Source organism: Oncorhynchus clarkii, chromosome 29, assembly GCF_045791955.1.
Source record: "Oncorhynchus clarkii lewisi isolate Uvic-CL-2024 chromosome 29, UVic_Ocla_1.0, whole genome shotgun sequence".
Lineage (NCBI taxonomy): Eukaryota > Metazoa > Chordata > Actinopteri > Salmoniformes > Salmonidae > Oncorhynchus > Oncorhynchus clarkii.
In genome coordinates this window covers 41517897-41539399 of record NC_092175.1, presented here as the reverse complement: position 1 = coordinate 41539399, position 21503 = coordinate 41517897, and the positions used below count along the sequence as shown (strand labels likewise).

The window sequence follows — 21503 nt, the reverse complement described above, 5'->3', positions numbered from 1 at the left end:
TTCTTATTTTTTGGGGCATCTGTATCCACAACCAGATGCTTGCTTAAGAAATCCGTCAATGTTGATTGGGCTCGGAAGAAAATGACCACGCCTCCGAGTGACTCTGCTCACAGGAAACCGGCTTTTCTTGACCAATAGGAAAACAGAAATTCTGAAGGCACTTTTGTAAGGGCCCAAAGCATTCAAATAAATAAATTGTGAAACACTATCATCATAATGGGGTGGGGGGAATCCCTAACAAATACAAATAACACTGTTACTACAGATATATTATGTACTTTTTATGACATTATCATGCAAACATTCTACACAATTCTCCGTTTAATGAGTGCTGAGGTCACAGAGAAAAACAACCAGTCCACCCGTCATCACCAAACTGTCCAGGAGATGGAGACAAATGCTCCCTATGTGTCCATGCCTTTCTCTAATACTTCTCATTCAGACAATTGGGATCAATTGTACTACATTTGTTAATCTAAAAATGCTCCTTGGTCACCTAGTGACCACCCTCGATTAGAATCCAACCCTGCTGTTTTTAGTCTGTCTCTGTGCTAGTGTCTAACCTCAGTTAGATTCCAACCATGCTATTGTTAGTCTGTCTCTGTGCTAGTCTCTAACCTCAGTTAGATTCCAACCCTGCTATTCTTAGTCTGTGCTATTGTGTGAGTTCTAAAATGTGTGTAGTGTTCTAGACTCTTTCCCTACATGATACAGGTGTTGGGGTTGTTCTAGTCTCTTTCCCTACACGATACAGGTGTTGGGTTGATCTAGTCTCTTTCCCTACATGATACAGGTGTTGGGGTTGTTCTAGTCTCTTTCCCTACATGATACAGGTGTTGGGGTTGTTCTAGTCTCTTTCCCTACATGATACAGGTGTTGGGTTGTTCTAGTCTCTTTCCCTATATGATACAGGTGTTGGGTTGTCCTAGACTCTTTCCCTACATGATACAGGTGTTGGGTTGTTCTAGTCTCTTTCCCTATATGATACAGGTGTTGGGTTGTTCTAGTCTCTATCCCTATATGATACAGGTGTTGGGTTGTTCTAGTCTCTTTCCCTACATGATACAGGTGGTGGTATAGAGTTAAACTTCATAGAACCAGGAAATGACCCTTCACTATAGAGTTACACTTTATAGAACCAGGAAATGACCCGTCACTGTAGAGTTTGGAAATTGGAAATGACCTTTAACTACAGGGTTCAACGTTATAAATGACTGGGTAATGGTGACAAATGGGATGATATGTACATAATTAGTGGTCCCCTCATGCACAGGTTCCATTCCTAACATAGTGTCTGCCTCTGCTCTTATGGTGCGGAGGCCTCTGGGCCTAACAGCCTTACAGATCATTCCTGTAACTTCCTTCACATGTTTTTCCTGTGTACAAATCTTGTGGAATATGATCAACTGTGATTATCCTCTGTTTGTGTTTTGGATGAAAGCTAGATTTCAGAGGGCATGACGAGTGTTGGTAGTTTTATGGATTTTAGGTAGTAAATAAAGTTGTCTAGGGCATGGGGTGTCTGGTACACATAAGTGAAACATTTGTTTGTCAGTATTGTAGTTGTTCTCATGAAGTTTCGTGTGATCTGTCTTTGGGTCTCCTGCTGCAGTGAGTCAGTGTTCTACAATGTTTTGAATTACTCAATTGTCTTTGATGTTTGATCCTCGATCTCCTGGTTTTTTAGAACTATGCTGAATTCTTACTTAATTACTTTAAAAGCTGTACGCTCCATGTTTTCTTACATTATCTCTCCCTGCCACATGAAACCTAGAAACAGGAAACAGGAAACGGAGTCCTTCGGAGTTTAGTTCTGCATCATATGAGACGCTGACAGCAGCTTGGGTTCCCATTGGGATGGACCAATGCATGGTAGTCTTTGATTGTCAGTATTGCAGTTAAAATTATTAAGTAGTTTTAAATTCTTGTGATGTGTCGAGGGAGATTATGAGTGGTCTTGTATGTCTTCCATTTCCTAATAATTTCTCCCACAGTTGATTTCTTCAAACCAAGCTGCTTACCTATTGCAGATTCAGTCTTCCCAGCCTGGTGCAGGTCTACAATTGTGTTTCTGGTGTCCTTTGACAGCTCTTTGGTCTTGGCCATGCAGACTATTGGACTTGAGCCCGTTTTAGTTGCATAATGAGTCAGTTTATAACGGCACATTCCCGCTTATTAGTAGTAATAACTTGGTATTGGTTAGGATGTTGGCACTGGAGAGATATTGCAACAACAAAGGGAAGCCCAGAAAGTCTCTACGTCCAGATATGTTATTGCTGTCTATTAACATGTCTAAGGAAGTAGGTGAAGAGCCACGGTCGAGTCTCAGCTCCTGGTAAGGCCAGGCTAGTTTCTGTGGAACTACACAAGGGGAGAGACATGGAGTTCAACATTGAGGCGAGGACACTAATGGAAGAGAGAAGAAATCTCAGGAAAAGGCGGTTAAAGGGTTGTATCCCAACAACAATCTCTCACACACACACACACACACACACACACACACACACACACACACACACACACACACACACACACACACACACACACACACACACACACACACACACACACACACACACACACACACACGTCCCTGCCCAACAAGGTTCTGGACTCAGGCTGGGCCACGATAACACAAAGAGGAGGAAAAGACTCAGTTCCTGCATAGCAACAGAGACGGATTGTTTATCCTTGACACAGAAGGAGGTGACTTAGTCGGAAGGCATAAATCTATTCTGTGTGACCTGTATGCGTGTTATGGAGCTGTAGCATCCAGTTTGGGTGTAATACATTTAGTCTCAGCTTCCTTTGGTGTCCAACTGGATTTGTACCAGAACATAGAACCTAACAAGTAGGAAGATCCCTACTGAGCTCCAGAACATAGAACCTACAAGTAGGAAGATCCCTCCTGAGCTCCAGAACATAGAACCTTACAAGTAGGAAGATCCCTCCTGAGCTCCAGAACATAGAACCTTACAAGTAGGAAGATCCCTCCTGAGCTCCAGAACATAGAACCTTACAAGTAGGAAGATCCCTCCTGAGCTCCATGTGATCTATCTTAATGGGTGTATGGATGAACACAAGGCCCTTCTCCAGAAGTTGCTATGCTGCAGGCCTAAAAGTAACTGATACTGATAGGTTAAAGGACATATGAGTGTTGGGGAGCAAAACTAGTACACTCTTAATAGTTTAGCCAGCAGTTAAAAATCTTTACAGCTGTATCTGGTCTCCATTACACTGAATCGTAATGTGCTGTGTGGATCATCCTACGCTGTGTGAATCGTAATGTCCTGTGTGGATCATCCTACGTGGTGTAAATTGTAATGTGCTGTGTGGATCATCCTACACTGTGTGAATCGTAACGTGCTGTGTGGATCATCCTACGCTGTGTGAATCGTAATGTGCTGTGTGGATCATCCTACGCTGTGTGAATCGTAATGTGCTGTGTGGATCATCCTACGCTGTGTGAATCGTAATGTGCTGTATGGATCATCCTACTCTTTATTTAACCCTTATTTTACCAGGTCAGTTGACTGAGAACACATTCTCATTTATAGTAACAACCTGGGGAATAGCTACAGGGGAGAGGAGGGGGAACAATGAGTGAATTGTAAGCTGGGGATAATTAGGTGACCATGAAGATCCGATTGGGAATTTAACCAGGACAACGGGATAAACACCCCTACTCTTACGATAAGTGCCATGGGATCTTTAGTGACCACAGAGAGTCAGGACACCCGTTTAACTTCTCATCTGAAAGACGGCACCCTACACAGGGCAATGTCCCCAATCACTTCCCTGGGGTATTGGTATATTTTCTTTTGACCAGAGGAAAGAGTGCCACCTACTGGCCCTCCAACACCACTTCCAGCAGCATCTAGTCTCTCGTCCAGGGACCAACCAGGACCAACCCTGCTTAGCTTCAGAAGCAAGCCAGCAGTGGGATGCAGGGTGGTTTGCTGCTGGCTAAAGTGCTAAATGTTTGTTTTTTTTAGGTTTGTATCATTTGATTTACACAACACTTTGAAGCTTGTTAAACAAACAAGAAATAAGACACACAACAAAACAGAAAACTTGAGCGTGCATAACTATTCACCCCCCCCCAAAGTCAATACTTTGTAGAGCCACCTTTTTCAGCAATTACAGCTGCAAGTCTCTTGGGCTATGTCTCTATATGCTTGGAACATCTAGCCACTGTGGATTTTTGCCCAGTCTTCAAAGTAAAACTGCTCCAGCTCCTTCAAGTTGGATGGGTTCCACTGGTGTAGAGCTTAAGTCCAGCAATCTTTAAGTCATACCACAGATCCTCAACTGGATTAAGGTCTGGTCTTTGACTAGGCCATTACAAGACAATTAAATGTTTCCTGTAAAACACTCGAGTGTTGCTTTAGCAGTATGCTTAGGGTCATTGTCCTGCTGGAAGGTGAACCTCCGTCCCAGTCTTAAATCTCCGGAATCCTGAAACAGGTTTCCCTCAATAATTTCCCTGTATTTAGCGCCATCAATTATTCCTTCAATTCTGACCAGTTTCCCTGCTGATGAAAAACATCCCCACAGCATGACCAGAGTACCTTCTTCCTTATGTTAGGGGCGTCTCCCACATGCCTTTTTCTTTAAGCAATGGCTTTTTTTCTGGACACTCTTCCAAAAGCCCAGTTCTGTGGAGTGTACGGCTTAAAGTGGTCCTATGGACAGATACTCCAATCTCCGCTGTGGAGCTTTGCAGCTGCTTCAGGGTTAACTTTGCTCTCTTTGTTGCCTCTCAGATTAACGCCCTCCTTGCCTGGTTCGTGAGTTTTGGTGGGCGGCCCTCTCTTCGCTGGTTTGTTGTGGGGCAATATTCATTCCATTTTTTAATAATGGATTTAATGGTGCTCCATGGGATGTCCAAAGTTTTGGATATTTTTTTACAACCAAACCCTGATCTGTACTTCTCCACAACTTTGTCCCTGGCCTGTTTGGAGAGCTCCTTGGTCTTCATGGTGCCACTTGCTTGGTGGTGCCCCGTGCTTAGTGGTGTTGCAGACTCTGGGGCCTTTCCAGAACTGTCATATATGCACTGAGATCATGTAACAGATCATGTGACAGATTGCACACAGGTGGACTTCATATAACTAATTATGTGACTTCTGAGGGTAATTGTTTGCACCAGATCTTATTTAGGGGCTTCATAGCAAAGTGGGTGAATACATATGCACACAACATCTTTCCGTTTTTTTTGTTGTACATTTTTTTTGAAACAAATAATTTTTTTCATTTCACTTCACCAATTTAGACTATTTTGTGTGTGTCCATTACATGAAATCTAAATAAAAATCTATTTAAATTACAGGTTGTAATGCAACAAAATAGGAAAAACGCCAAGGGGGATGAAAACTTTTGCAAGGCACTGTATGAGATGAGTAATGCAAAATATGTAAGCATTATTAAAGTGACTAGGTTGTTGTCCTTGATGATCTTTTTGGCCTTATTTTGGGTGCTGTAGGTGTCCTGGAGGGCAGGTAGTTTGCCCCTGGTGATGCGTTGGGCAGACCACTCACACTTGTGAGCTGTGCAGCTGCCGTACCATGCGGGGATACAGCCCGACAGGATGCTCTCTCTTGGGCATCTATAAAAGTTTGCACTGTTGCGCCTTCTTGTCTGTGTTGGTGGACCATTTCAGTTTGTCAGTGTACTCCAAGGAACTTGAAGCGTTCCACCTTCTCCAATGCGGTCCCATCGATGTGGATAGGGGGGGGTGTTCCCTTTGCTGTTTCCTGAAGTCCACGATTATGTCCTTTGTTTTCTTGACGTTGAGTGAGAGATTATTTTCCTGGCACCACACTCCCAGAGCCCTCACCTCTGCTCGTCATTGTTGGTAATCAGGCCTGCGATTATCTTCTTTGTTTTGTTGACGTTGATTAGAGGTTATTTTCCTGACACCACACTCCCAGACCCCTCACCTCTTCTCGTCATTGTTGGTAATCAAGCATAATACTGTTGTGTCATCTGCAAATTTGATGATTGAGTTGGAGGCGTGCTTGGCCACGCAGTCATGGGTGAACAGGGAGTACAGGAGGGGGCTGAGCATGCACCCTTGTGGGGCCCCAAAGTTGAGGATCAGCAAAGTGGAGGTGTTGTTTCCTACCTTCACCACCTGGGGGTGGCCTGTCCTCCCTCCTCTCTCCCTCTCATCCAGGCAGGGTCAGAGAAACCCCACCCACTGGGGAGTCAAACCCATCCAGTCAGATTGAGCCCCAAAATATATATATATATTGTTTATTTTAATGCTTGTCAGTGTTCCAAACAGGACATATTTTGTATTTTTACACTGTAAAACATTTCCTGTAAAATGTACAGTACCTTACTGGCAAAAATTGGCAAGTCATTTCATGGAATTGCAATGCCAAGCGTTGGTTGGAGTGGTGTAAAGCTCGCAGCCAATGGACTCTGGAGCAGTGTAAACGCGTTCCTCAAGGCAGTTCGACGGACGAATCTGGGTTTGGCGGATGTCAGGAAAACGCTACCTGCCCAAATGCATAGTTCCAACTGTAAAGTTTGGTGGAAGAGGAATAATGGTCTGGGGCTGTTTTTCATGGTTCGGGCCAGGCTCCTTAGTTCCAGTGGGACATCTTAACACTACAGCATACAATGACATTCTAGACAATTCTGTGCTTCCAACTTTGTGGCTATAGTTTGTTTCAGCATGCCAATGGCACAGTGAACAAAGCTAGGTCCATAAAGATATGGTTTGTCGAGATCTGGGTGGAAGAACTTGACTGGCCTCCACAGAGCCCTGACTTCAACCCCTATCGAACACCTTTGGAATGAATTGGTACGCCGACTGCAAGCCAGGCCTCATTGCCCAAAATCAGTGCCCGGCCTCACTAATGCTGAATAGAAGCAAGTTCACACTGCAATGTTTCAACATCTAGTGCAAAGCCTTCACAGAAGAGTGTTGTCACGTTCTGACCTTAGTTCCTTTTTTTTATGTCTCTTTTTTTGGTTTGGTCAGGGCGTGAGTTGGGGTGGGCATTCTATGTTTTTGTTCTATGTTTTGTATTTCTGTGTTTGGCCTGGTATGGTTCCCAATCAGAGACAGCTGTCTATCGTTGTCTCTGATTGAGAACTATACTTAGGTAGCCTTTTCCCACCTGTGTTTGGCCTGGTATGGTTCCCAATCAGAGACAGCTGTCTATCGTCGTCTCTGATTGAGAACCATACTTAGGTAGCCTGTTCCCACCTGTGTTTGTGGGTAGTTGTTTCCTGTTTTGTGTTGTTCACCTGATAGGACTGTTTCGTTTGTTCACCTTTGTTATTTTGATTTCATTGTTCAGTTTAATAAATTTACCGTGGACACGCACTACGCTGCATTTAGGTCCGATCCTTCATATTCCTCATCCGACGAAGAAGAAGACAATCGTTACAAGTGGGGGCTGTTAAAGCAACAAAGAGTGGGACCAACTCCATATTAGTGTGTGTGTGTGTGTGTGTGTGTGTGTGTGTGTGTGTGTGTGTGTGTGTGTGTGTGTGTGTGTGTGTGTGTGTGTGTGTGTGTGTGTGTGTGTGTGTGTGTGGAGGTTGTTATAGCAGCAAAGTGGGGGACCAACTCCATATTAATGCCCAGGATTTTGGAATGAGATGTTCGACGAGCAGGTGCAAATTGGGAAAATATACGACGACATTCTTATTCAGAGCAATAAGACAGGTAGATAAATATTATATAACAAGATGCAATCATGTACCATTAGTGAGAAGAGTGAAAATATATTTATTTTTATCTTTGGATTGTAAAATAATTAGAAATAGGCATCAGCAGTAGCGTCGTCCGGGTTTAGACCATCATTGTAAAATATAAATTTGTTTTTATGATCTGACGTACCTAGTTAAATATATATTTTTAAACATCTCAAATAATTAGATATAGTCATCTATTTCCTACTATTTATTTCATTTCCATGTCAATTTTAAGAATAAATTCCTCACCTTTTCTGACTGATGATTTCATACTCGCGAAATCGCCTATGACAAGTTAGGATGGGCTACGTCCCATCTCATTTCACTGGACCTACTGTACTTCACAGTAGTAAGTGTATAAACTCAAGTGTTTTCCTCTATCCGACCCGAAGTAGAACGGTAGAACAGACTTTTTCCATTGAAGTTTGTAGGTCTGAATACAGAAATGTCAAATTTCTCAAGTAGACAATATTTCATTTATCAACATAATACATATCACAACTATTTTAGAATAAATTCCTTACCTTTTCTGGCCTTGATGAGTTTTATTCCCGAGGTAGCCATACAACAAATTAACATGCGCATCTCATTTAATTGGGCCTATTAGATAGGCTATTACATTTTATAGTTTTCGCTCTAGCCTAGCATAGCCTAGCCTACAGTACATGCATCCAACATGGAGCGCAGTTTATAACACACAGTACAATTATTTAAGACCGTTGATCTTTTGCATTGAAATGTGTAGGTAAGTAGACCTACTGTAGTTTTCATTTCTTTCCACAACAATTCAGAAATGGTCAGGTGTCAAATGTCACCGGAAAAGAAAACGTTCTGCCAAAGACAAGTTCACCATTGCTATTTCCTGTAGATACTGTCTGTAGATACTGTCTTGGCCTAATTCCAATATTTCCAAAGTACAGTATACAGCAAATAATAAATAAAAGCAATAAATAAATCCCCATAACAGGTCGAATGATGTGTGTTTTTCAGGCGGATTTAAAATGCTCGTTCAAGCGGCAACACTTTTTTGACCTGATTTATAACGGGAAGGCGTGCGTGTATGGCGTGCGCCAAGTTTATAAATCTCAATATTTTTTCGTACGTGCTTATAAACTCAGCAAAAAAAAAGAAACGTCCTCTCACTGTCAACTGTGTTAACTTTCAACAAACTTAACATGTGTAAATAAAGATTCAACAACTGAGACATGAACTGAACAAGTTCCACAGACATGTGACTAACAGAAATGGAATAATGTGTCCCTGAACAAAGGGGGGTGTCAAAATCAAAAGTAACAGTCAGTATCTGGTGTGGCCACCAGCTGCATTAAGTACTGTCCTAAGTTCTCATCTCCTCTTCATGGACTGCACCAGATTTGCCAGTTCTTGCTGTGGGATGTTACCTCACTCTTCCACCAAGGCACCTGCAAGTTCCCGGACATTTCTGGGGGGAATGGCCCTAGCCCTCACCCTCCGATCCAACAGGTCCCAGATGTGCTCAATGGGATTGAGATCCGGGCTCATCACTGGCCATTTGCAGAACACTGACATTCCTGTCTTGCAGGAAATCACACACAGAACGAGCAGTATGGCTGGTGGCATCGTCATGCTGGAGGGTCATGTCAGGAAGGGCCTGCAGGAAGGGTACCACATGAGGGAGGAGGATGTCTTCCCTGTAACGCACAGCGTTGAGATTGCTTGCAATGACAACAACCTCAGTCCAATGATGCTGTGACACAATGCCCCAGACCATGACGGACCCTCCACCTCCAAATCGATTCCTCTCCAGAGTACAGGCCTCGGTGTAACGCTCATTCCTTCGACGATAAACGTGAATCCGACCATCACCCCTGGTGAGACAAAACCGTGATTCGTTAGTGAAGAGCACTTTTTGCCAGTCCTGTCTGGTTCAGTGACGGTGGGTTTGTGCCCATAGACGGCGTTGTTGCCGGTGATGTCTGGTGAGGACCTGCCTTAACAACAGGCCTACACCTGCCAGACCTGCCTCTCTCAGCCTATTTTGCGGACAGTCTGAGCACTGATGGAGGGATTGTGCATTCCTGGTGTAACTCGGGCAGTTGTTGCTACCATCTTGTACCTGTCCCGCAGGTGTGATGTTTGGATGTACCAATCCTGTGCACGTGTTGTTACACGTGGTCTGCCACTGCAAGGACGATCAGCTGTCCATCCTGTCTCCCCGTAGCGCTGTCATAGGCGCCTCACAGTACGGACATTGCAATTTATTGCCCTGGCCACATCTGCAGTTCTCATGACACCTTGCAGCATGCCTAAGGCACGTTCAAGCAGGTGAGCAGGGACCCTGGGCATCTTTTTTTGTGTGTTTTTCAGAGTCAGTAGAACGGCCTCTTTAGTGTCCTAAGTTTTCAAAACTGTGACCTTAATTGCCTACCGTCTGTAAGCTGTTAATGTCTTAACGACCGTTCCACAGGTGCATGTTCATAAATATTTATGGTTCATTGAACAAGCATGGGAATTAGTGTTTAAACCCTTTACAATGAAGATTTGTGAAGCTTTTTGTATTTTTACGAATTATCTATAAAAGACAGGGTCCTGAAAAAGGGACGTTTCTTTTTTTGCTGAGTTTATATTTAGAGTTAAATTTATGCAACGGTTATGAATGAGGCCCCTGGTTGGCAGGGAGCTCAGCACCAGAGATGTACTGGGCCGGACGCATTACCCTCTGAAGCGCCTTGCTGTCGGATTCCCGAGCATTTGTCATACCAGGCGGTGATTCAGCCAGTCAAGTTGCTCTCAATGGTGCAGCTGTAGAATTTTTTGAGGATCTGAGGTCCCATGCCACATTTTTTTCAGCCTCCTGAAGAGGAATAGCGTTATCGTGCCCTCTTCACAACTGCCCTCTTCACAATTGTGTTGGTTTGTGTGGACCATGATAATTCCTTAGTGATGTGGACACCGAGGAACTTGAAGCTCTCAACCCTCTCCACTACAGCCTTGTCAATGTGGGTGGGGGGCGTGCTCGGGCCCTCTTTTTCCTGTAGTCCACAATCAGCTTGTTTTGTCTTGCTGACATTGAGGTTGTGATCGTGGCAGCACTCTGCCAGGTCTCTGACCTCCTCCCTATAAGCTTTCTCATTATCATCAACAGATTTTTGAGATGTCTACTTGTCTGACAAACACTGCTCTGGCGCTGTCACCTTTCACCTTCACCAGCAGATGCGGAAGTGAAAATGATTGAGACGAATCCAATGCAAAAACGAGATATCTCTTAAATTTACCGATTTTTATGTGGATTTTTTTATTATGCTACTTAGATTTCCGCAGTGGCGTGGACATCGACCTTTTAATATCGATGGAGCCTACTCGTTGCCTGCTGGCTCATGAGTGGTCCGTGTCAACAGGTGGTCCTGTGTGAGGAGAAATGTAGTAGTCAGAGTGGATCAGTAATTAAATATCTGGATTTGTTGTGAACTGTTAAATAATTTCACTGTGGGAGATCGAATTTGATCATAATAAACACATTTTTGAGCCCATAGCCGCCATCTAATATGATATTTTTTTGGTGCCATCCTGGCAATCATAATTTACATAGGCTTTCTGTGTGTTTATCCGAGGGTGCGTACCTGCCTGAGGGTGCGTACCTGAGGGTGCGTACCTGAGGGTGTATGGGTGCATAGCAGAGTGTGAATATCTGAGGGTGTATATCTGAGGGTGTATGGGTGCATAGCAGAGTGGGAATATCTGAGGGTGTATATCTGAGGGTGTATGGGTGTATAGCAGAGTGTGAATATCTGAGGGTGTATATCTGAGGGTGTATGGGTGCATAGCAGAGTGTGAATATCTGAGGGTGTATATCTGAGGGTGTATGGGTGCATAGCAGAGTGTGTATATCTGAGGGTGTATAACAGATATCCAAACTGCTGGATTTCGATGGGGATTCCTTTAGTGCGTGCGTCAATCGACTCTATAAGTACCGCCTTGTAATAAACATTGGAGAAGGCATGCTACCAGAGAGGCGTGGTTTATATAGCTAGATAGCTCCTCTACTGGTGCCAAAATTTGGTGCAAATATACTTAAAAGTTTACCCTATTCATCTATGGCAATGATACTTATCGGTTTCCCCTTTCATCTGTGTCGGGTGTTAGCTATTTACTGGCTAGCCAGGCCTTCATCTGTGTCTGGTGTTAGCTATTTACTGGCTAGCCAGGTCGTCATCTGTGTCTGGAGTTAGCTAGTTACTGTCTAGCCAGGTCCTCACCTGTGTCTGGTGTTAGCTAGTTACTGGCTAGCTAGGTCTTCATCTGTGTCTGGTGTTAGCTAGTTACTGGCTAGCCAGGTCTTCACCTGTGTCTGGTGTTAGCTATTTACTGGCTAGCCAGGTCTTCATCTGTGTCTGGTGTTAGCTAGTTACTGTCTAGCCAGGTCCTCACCTGTGTCTGGTGTTAGCTATTTACTGGCTAGCCAGGTCTTCACCGGTGTCTGGTGTTAGCTATTTACTGGCTAGCCAGGTCTTCACCTGTGTCTGGTGTTAGCTAGTTACTGGCTAGCCAGGTCTTCACCTGTGTCTGGTGTTAGCTATTTACTGGCTAGCCAGGTCTTCACCGTTGTCTGGTGTTAGCTAGTTACTGTCTAGCTAGGTCTTCACCTGTGTCTGGTGTTAGCTAGTTACTGGCTAGCCAGGTCTTCACCTGTGTCTGGTGTTAGCTAGTTACTGGCTAGCCAGGTCTTCATCTGTGTCTGGTGTTAGCTAGTTACTGGCTAGCCAGGTCTTCATCTGTGTCTGGTGTTAGCTAGTTACTGGCTAGCCAGGTCTTCATCTGTGTCTGGTGTTAGCTAGTTACTGGCTAGCCAGGTCTTCACCTGTGTCTGGTGTTAGCAAGTTACTGGCTAGCTAGGTATTCACCTGTGTCTGGTGTTAGCTAGTTACTGGCTAGCTAGGTCTTCACCTGTGTCTGGTGTTAGCTAGTTACTGGCTAGCCAGGTCTTCATCTGTGTCTGGTGTTAGCTAGTTACTGGCTAGCCAGGTCTTCATCTGTGTCTGGTGTTAGCTATTTACTGGCTAGCCAGGTCTTCACCGGTGTCTGGTGTTAGCTATTTACTGGCTAGCCAGGTCTTCACCTGTGTCTGGTGTTAGCTAGTTACTGGCTAGCCAGGTCTTCATCTGTGTCTGGTGTTAGCTAGTTACTGGCTAGCCAGGTCTTCACCTGTGTCTGGTGTTAGCTAGTTACTGGCTAGCCAGGTCTTCACCTGTGTCTGGTGTTAGCTATTTACTGGCTAGCCAGGTCTTCACCTGTGTCTGGTGTTAGCTATTTACTGGCTAGCCAGGTCTTCACCTGTGTCTGGTGTTAGCTAGTTACTGGCTAGCCAGGTCTTCATCTGTGTCTGGTGTTAGCTATTTACTGGCTAGCCAGGTCCTCACCTGTGTCTGGTGTTAGCTATTTACTGGCTAGCCAGGTCTTCACCTGTGTCTGGTGTTAGCTAGTTACTGGCTAGCCAGGTCTTCACCGGTGTCTGGTGTTAGCTATTTACTGGCTAGCCAGGTCTTCACCTGTGTCTGGTGTTAGCTAGTTACTGGCTAGCTAGGTCTTCACCTGTGTCTGGTGTTAGCTAGTTACTGGCTATCCAGGTCTTTAACTAGCATGGAACAAAACGAGGGGAAAGGTTGTTCAAAACTGACGCAGTTGTCAAGTCTTCTACCAAACCAAATCAAATCAAATCAAATGTTATTTGTCACATACACATGGTTAGCAGATGTTAATGCGAGTGTAGCGAAATGCTTGTGCTTCTAGTTCCGACAATGCAGTAATAACCAACAAGTAAGCTAACTAACAATTCCAAAACTACTACCTTATAGACACAAGTGTAAGGGGATAAAGAATATGTACATAAAGATATATGAATGAGTGATGGTACAGAGCGGCATAGACAAGATACAGTAGATGGTATTGAGTGCAGTATATACATATGAGATGAGTATGTAAACAAAGTGGCATAGTTAAAGTGGCTAGTGATACATGTATTACATAAGGATACAGTAGATGATTGATCGCCGAAATTAAACTTTGGACGTTATTGATCACGTGCTTCTGATAAAGTGATACAGGCATTGGCACACTGCTTCCAAGTATACTGCTTAGTGATTTGGACGCTCCGGTATCAAACACAACATCACTACAACTCAATGCATCCAATTTGGCGTTTCAAAGAGCTGTCAGTCAAGTCGAGCTCATGAATATAAGCTCCCCACACACTCAGCCTCTCTTTTCAAACTTCCTGGTAGTTAACCATGACAGAAAAAGTACTTTTGAGAATGACTGTTCAGGACCTTCAAATTGTTCAGTATTTAGCAATCAAAACAAGAGTCTGGTAGCATCAGTTGTGATGTGTGTATAGTATGAATTTACACTATATATACAAAAGTATGTGGACAGCCCTTCAAATTAGTCGATTCGGCTATTTCAGCCACACGCGTTACTGACGGGTGTATAAAATTGAGCATCTCCATAGACAGACTGGCATTAGAATGGCCTTACTGATGTTGACACCATCAGGATAGGTCTGTAGGTGTTGTAGTTAGAGAGAACTGATGTTGACACCATCAGGATAGGTCTGTAGGTGTTGTAGTTAGAGAGAACTGATGTTGACACCATCAGGATAGGTCTGTAGGTGTTGTAGTTAGAGAGAACTGATGTTGACACCATCAGGATAGGTCTGTAGGTGTTGTAGTTAGAGAGAACTGATGTTGACACCATCAGGATAGGTCTGTAGGTGTTGTAGTTAGAGAGAACTGATGTTGACACCATCAGGATAGGTCTGTAGGTGTTGTAGTTAGAGAGAACTGATGTTGACACCATCAGGATAGGTCTGTAGGTGTTGTAGTTAGAGAGAACTGATGTTGACACCATCAGGATAGGTCTGTAGGTGTTGTAGTTAGAGCGAACTGATGTTGACACCATCAGGATAGGTCTGTAGGTGTTGTAGTTAGAGATAACTGATGTTGACACCATCAGGATAGGTCTGTAGGTGTTGTCGTTAGAGCGAACTGATGTTGACACCATCAGGATAGGTCTGTAGGTGTTGTAGTTAGAGAGAACCAATGTTGACACCATCAGGATAGGTCTGTAGGTGTTGTAGTTAGAGAGAACTGATGTTGACACCATCAGGATAGGTCTGTAGGTGTTGTAGTTAGAGAGAACTGATGTTGACACCATCAGGATAGGTCTGTAGGTGTTGTCGTTAGAGCGAACTGATGTTGACACCATCAGGATAGGTCTGTAGGTGTTGTAGTTAGAGAGAACCAATGTTGACACCATCAGGATAGGTCTGTAGGTGTTGTAGTTAGAGCGAACGGATTAAAGATGTTTGTTATGCATGATCTTCATCCTGAAAACAACATGATTAACTGTGTTTTTAGTGTATTGTTCCTGCATGTGCTCTGGTATTACATCCTCTTGCTAGGACCCCCTCCCAAAAGAGATTTCTGACCTCAAGGGTGTTTTCCTGCTTTTTACAGCATCCATTATTTATATCTCATTGAAGTTAGGTCTATTTATTTAGAGGTTATCTTCTGGGGCGTTCAAATTCTGTCAGAGTTATCGGAAGTTTGGCATTTCCGACTGTGAAGATTCACTTGAACGACCCTCCAATTCTGAAACTTTTTTACTGAGTTGTCACGTTTCAATCTTTCACCTTGTCAACCAAAAAAATACAACTAATCTTAAGTTTGAGTACCCCATCAGTTCTAATGTTTGGTTGTGCTGGTCACCTCCTTCCACTTACCAGACATACTGTGAAGTATCAACATTTAAAAAAATGTTGTTGTTTTTTTAACCTTTATTTAATTACTAGGCAAGTCAGTTAAGAACAAATTATTTATTATCTACAACGACAGCCTACCGGGGAACAGTGGGGTTAACTGCCTTGTTCAGGGGTAGAAAGACAGATTTTTACCTTGTCAGCTCAGGGATTTGATCTAGCAACCTTTTGGTTACTGTCCCAACGCTCTAACCACTAGGCTACCTGCCGCCTCTACACTCTAACCACTAGGCTACCTGCCGCCTCTACACTCTAACCACTAGGCTACCTGCCACCCCATTTACTTTATAAAGGGCCCTGGATACCAGAACCAAAACCAGCCCAGGGTACCAGAATCGACAGCTTCTCCATTATAATTGAGGGTGAAATATTTTGGACTGAAACATTCCTTTCGTGAGGATGTTGAGGTATTGGACACCACGGTAGGTTCTACCATTAACTTGGACTTTAATTGCTTATAGATATTGTGTGTCTTATGTATGAATGGTTTCATATATTCAGATAGTTAAGCATCCTTATACCGTAGAATTGTAAACATAATACTCTAATACTGAATTAGTATAACTGTATGGTAAAGTATTTCATACTGAATTAGTATAATTTATTTGTAAACTCTTTAATACTGAATTAGTTGCACTCTACTGTACACTTAGTTATTTTTATCGCTTTGGTGCAATTTTCACAAGTACGAGGTACATTTTTACAACTCTTACAGCAGACAATCAAAAAGGCAGTTGTTTTAAAACTCCAAAGCACATTTTCAATTGACTAAAGTACAACACACATAATAATTTGTCACTTTATCACCAAACTTAATCGGGGCTTCATCTAGAAATACACGTTTCACATTGTAAGACATGTAATGCTCACATTACTTTTAATATGATTCTCTTCTCTTTTTAAAAAATATACATTTGGCTCTGACTGCTTTTAAACAGTTGGTAAACTTATAGATTTTACATGTCGACTCGTTTGTCTTGTACATTTTTTTGATAACTACATAATGAATGAAATAATGATGAAATAATGAATAATGAAAATGTAAAGTCTGCAAAGTAGAAACATTAAGACGATGATATACGGTGCATTCGTAAAGTATTCAGACCCCACATTTTGTTACGTTACATTACAGCCGTATTCTAAAATTTATAAAAATAAATCCCTCATCAATCTACACACAATACCCCATAATGACATCACAATACCCCATAATGACATCACAATACCCCATAATGACATCCCAATACCCCATAATGGCATCACAATACCCCATAATGACATCACAATACCCCATAATGACATCACAATACCGCATAATGACATCACAATACCTAATAATGACATCACAATACCCCATAATGACAAAGCAAAAACAGGTTTTTAGACATTTTTGCAAATGTGTTCATAAGTATTCAGACCCTTTACTCGGTACTTTGTTGAAGCACCTTTGGTAGCGATTACAGCCTTGAGTCTTGTACTGTATTGCATATGTATTGTATATGTACTGTATGTAACAAATCAAATTGTATTGGTCGTGTAGAAAGATTAGCAGAAGTTACAGCAGGTGCAGTGCAGGGGTGCAACTTTGGTTTTAGAAGGGGGGGGGGGACAAAACTTGGGGGTGGGTCTGGGGGGTCCCCCATTTTTGGGGGGGCATCTAAAGCTAATTTCCTGCATTTCTACACAATCTAATATGACCCTTCTAGCCGTAGAACAACATGAAGTAAGCAAAAATGCCCACAGTCACAAGCTAGGTAAGAGATCATTATTACATATGTTTAAGTGATTGATAAGACTGAACTAGATCCATGATTAATTCAATAATCAATACTGCTTTGCAACTTAAACCAATAGCCTAACAAATGAACAACTCTTACAAATAAAGTCAAATAACATTTGTCTTTATTAAGACATCCTCAAATGTCAGCCCGACCGCCCAGCCAGCCCGAGCCGCCTGCACGCCCAACCCGCACTAGTCTAGTCAATAACTCAACTCTCTCCCCAACACAACTTCCTTCCTATCTTTTTTTTTAAAATAATGTCTGAAAGTTGCGCCCCTGAGTTTGGGGATTGTGATTATTTTTTTTTTTTACCAAATCGGTCCCCAGAGAAAGAAGGCCATGCCTTGCTGGTCGCTTGGCACAAAGGAGTTTAAGAAAGGCTGGTATAGGGGATGCATTTCTTTCTTGTTTTGGACTTTCTGCATTATTTGTGTATTGGTATTGTAATGATATTAAATTACTGGTCTGTAGGAGCTAGAAACAGAAGCATTACACTGCACCAGGGGCAGGGCAGGGAAGGACCCCCCTCCCACATTCTGAAATTGCATGTTTGTCCACCCCAGTTATATCATTGCACTGTGATACAAAACGTGGTGTGATTTAGGACGGCACAGACACCACAGAGCATGCAGACAGGCTGTGGGAAGGCAAAGCTTCGGAAAGGTTGGTGTATAGGACGAGCACGGGAGTATAGGACGAGCACGGGAGTATAGGACGAGCACGGGAGTATAGGACGAGCACGGGAGTATTGGACGAGCACGGGAGTATAGGACCAGCACGGGTGTATAGGACGAGCACGGGAGTATAGGACCAGCACGGGAGTATAGGACCAGCACGGGAGTATAGGACGAGCACGGGAGTATAGGACGAGCACGGGAGTATAGGACGAGCACGGGAGTATAGGACGAGCACGGGAGTATAGTACCAGCACGGGAGTATAGGACGAGCACGGGAGAGATGAACACAGAAAGCTGCTGTCTGTGTTGCATTTTTTTCTATGAGTTGTAACAACAAGCGGAGCAGAAACTGACTACTATTCAGTTGACTGATCTAGCTGTCAAGGTAACTGGTGTTTGACAGAAGAAAAACAATATTTATTCCCAGCGCTGAGCTAGTAGTGTAACTGACATCAAATCCCCCCAAAATTGTCACATGCGCCAAATACAACAGGTGTAGTAGACCTTACAGTGAAATGCTGAATACAACAGGTGTAGTAGACCTTACAGTGAAATGCTGAATACAACAGGTGTAGGTAGACCTTACAGTGAAATGCTGAATACAACAGGTGTAGGAAGACCTTTTAGTGAAATGCTGAATACAACAGGTGTAGTAGACCTGACAGTGAAATGCTGAATAAAACAGGTGTAGGTAGACCTTACAGTGAAATGCTGAATACAACAGGTGTAGTAGACCTCACAGTGAAATGCTGAATACAACAGGTGTAGTAGACCTTACAGTGAAATGCTGAATACAACAGGTGTAGTAGACCTCACAGTGAAATGCTGAATACAACAGGTGTAGTAGACCTTACAGTGAAATGCTGAATACAACAGGTGTAGTAGACCTTACAGTGAAATGCTGAATACAACAGGTGTAGTAGACCTTACAGTGAAATGCTGAATACAACAGGTGTAGTAGACCTCACAGTGAAATGCTGAATACAACAGGTGTAGTAGACCTTACAGTGAAATGCTGAATACAACAGGTGTAGTAGACCTCACAGTGAAATGCTGAATACAACAGGTGTAGTAGACCTTACAGTGAAATGCTGAATACAACAGGTGTAGTAGACCTCACAGTGAAATGCTGAATACAACAGGTGTAGTAGACCTTAGAGTGAAATGCTGAATACAACAGGTGTAGTAGACCTTACAGTGAAATGCTGAATACAACAGGTGTAGTAGACCTCACAGTGAAATGCTGAATACAACAGGTGTAGTAGACCTTACAGTGAAATGCTGAATACAACAGGTGTAGTAGACCTTACAGTGAAATGCTGAATACAACAGGTGTAGTAGACCTTACAGTGAAATGCTGAATAAAACAGGTGTAGGTAGACCCTACAGTGAAATGCTGAATACAACAGGTGTAGTAGACCTTACAGTGAAATGCTGAATACAACAGGTGTAGTAGACCTCACAGTGAAATGCTGAATACAACAGGTGTAGGTAGACCCTACAGTGAAATGCTGAATACAACAGGTGTAGTAGACCTTACAGTGAAATGCTGACTTACAAGCACTTATCCAACAATGCAGTTTTAAGAAAAATAAGTGTTAAGTAAAAAATGGATAAAGTAAAGAATGTAAAATAAAAGTAACAAGTAATTAAAGAGCAGCAGTGAAATAACAATAGCAAGGCTATATAAAAGGGTACCGGTACAGAGTTAATGTTCGGGGGGGGGGGGGGGGTTGATTAGCAGTTCAGGAGTCTTATGACTTGGGGGTAGCAGCTGTTAAGAAGCCTCTTGGACCTAGACCTGGCGCTCCGGAACCACATGCTGTGCGGTAGCAGAGAGAACAGTCTATGACTCGGGTGGCTGGAGTCTTTGACAATTTTTAGCTATTACTTTTTTTGCCTCAATCACACTAGACCTGAATGAAACGATGAAACCAGCGGCCAAACCATTGTGGACCAATATTCTGACATTTTTAAGAGCCATCTGAGATTTTAATAGTCACTATATCAATGTAACGTTATTGATCAGTCAGTTTCCTTGGCCATTCCCTAATTTTCACACTGAGATACCAACGGCTCTACAAGCTCCATTGTCGTGGTGCACAGTGGTGCACAGACATCACACTATGCTTCTGGTGGCCGTTCACATGCCGTTTTCCTCACACAGCCCACCAGCCCTTCTCCCGACTGGCGACACTAAAGCTGACACTAAAGCTGCCAGTCGAAAGCAAGACGCTTTTCGTAACTATTAAGTAGTAGATTCCCAAAATGCCCAATTAAAATGGTCATTAAGCTGGAATTGTGTAGTAATGTAAATATAAATGATCTGTTCACCATTAGGCATGTCCCCAAACTCTGTTCATCACTAGTCAAATTACAGCATCACTAACTAACTTCAGTTACTATTCATGTATCATCAGTACTAACTTAAGTTACTATTCATGTGTCATCAGTAGTGACTTAAGTTACTGTTCATGTAAATGTAGTAAATACCTAGGGAAACAAGGTATTATTGAGAAGAACTTGTAAGGTAGTGATGAATACTGTTGTTTTTCTTCATGAGGTTGTGGCGATATACTGCCATCTGGTGGCCATTAGAAATAATTGCATAACTACTAACTACTACAAATTGATGGCCCTTGAAAATACATATTAATGCTTGAAAAAGTACTTGAAAGTCCTTGAATTTGACTTGCCACTGTCTGTACGAACCCGGTTTATTAACTCTGTGGAGCAAACATTGGATAAGCAAGAAGCTTTAAAGATGTAAACTATTTTAAGGCAGTCTGACAAACTTGTTAAGTTGATTTCCAAATTGTATCAAGGGTTGATAGAGGCTTTTCCCGATGGCAAAAAACATGTCAAACTAAAACGTGAGGACAAACAATGAAAAATGAAAGGTGTTGAACGTCAGACTGCCTGCATTAGAAGTGATACCAGTTTGGAGTTTTGTACTAAGAGTTTTGAAAATTCACCACAGAGTACCAAATAAATTAAAAGAAACAGTAAAATTGTGCGATTTTGTATTCAGGTGTGTGTTTGTGTGTGTTTTTCTCCCCTAGTACACAGATGAGAGGAATAGAGAGACTCATCTTCCTGTTTTGGCTGCTGCAAGGTACGGCCTGTGCTTGGTCCTCTCTTTGATACACTTTGCTTATTGTTTTCACACTTAAACATGCAAGGCAAACATACTTTTTGAGTGACTACCTCATCTCTGTACCCCAATTATCTTTAAGGTCCCTCAGTCGAGCAGTGCATTTCAAACATAGATTCAACGACAAACACCAGGGAGGTTTTCCAATGCCTCACATAGAAGGGTACCTTTTGGCAGAAGGTTAAAAAATAAATAAAAAAGCAGACATTGAATATTTTTTTGTCCTCAATACAAAGTGTTATGTTTGGGGCAAATGCAAATACACAAAAAAAGGGCAATGGTGACATCATTGAGGACCTTTAAGGTTGCAGTGACACATCCATAACCAGGTTGCATACCAGAGAGAATACTATAGGCATCAAGAAAAGCCAGTCGATTGATTA

The 21503-nt window shown here is 42.7% G+C and overlaps 1 protein-coding gene across 1 annotated transcript in view; it reads right to left on the bottom strand.

The window, feature by feature from the left end:
* LOC139388601 (regulatory factor X-associated protein) overlaps nucleotides 1-21503 on the bottom strand; it is a 1150577-nt gene that overhangs the window by 221733 nt on the left and 907341 nt on the right. The gene's annotated exons all lie outside the window — the stretch shown is intronic.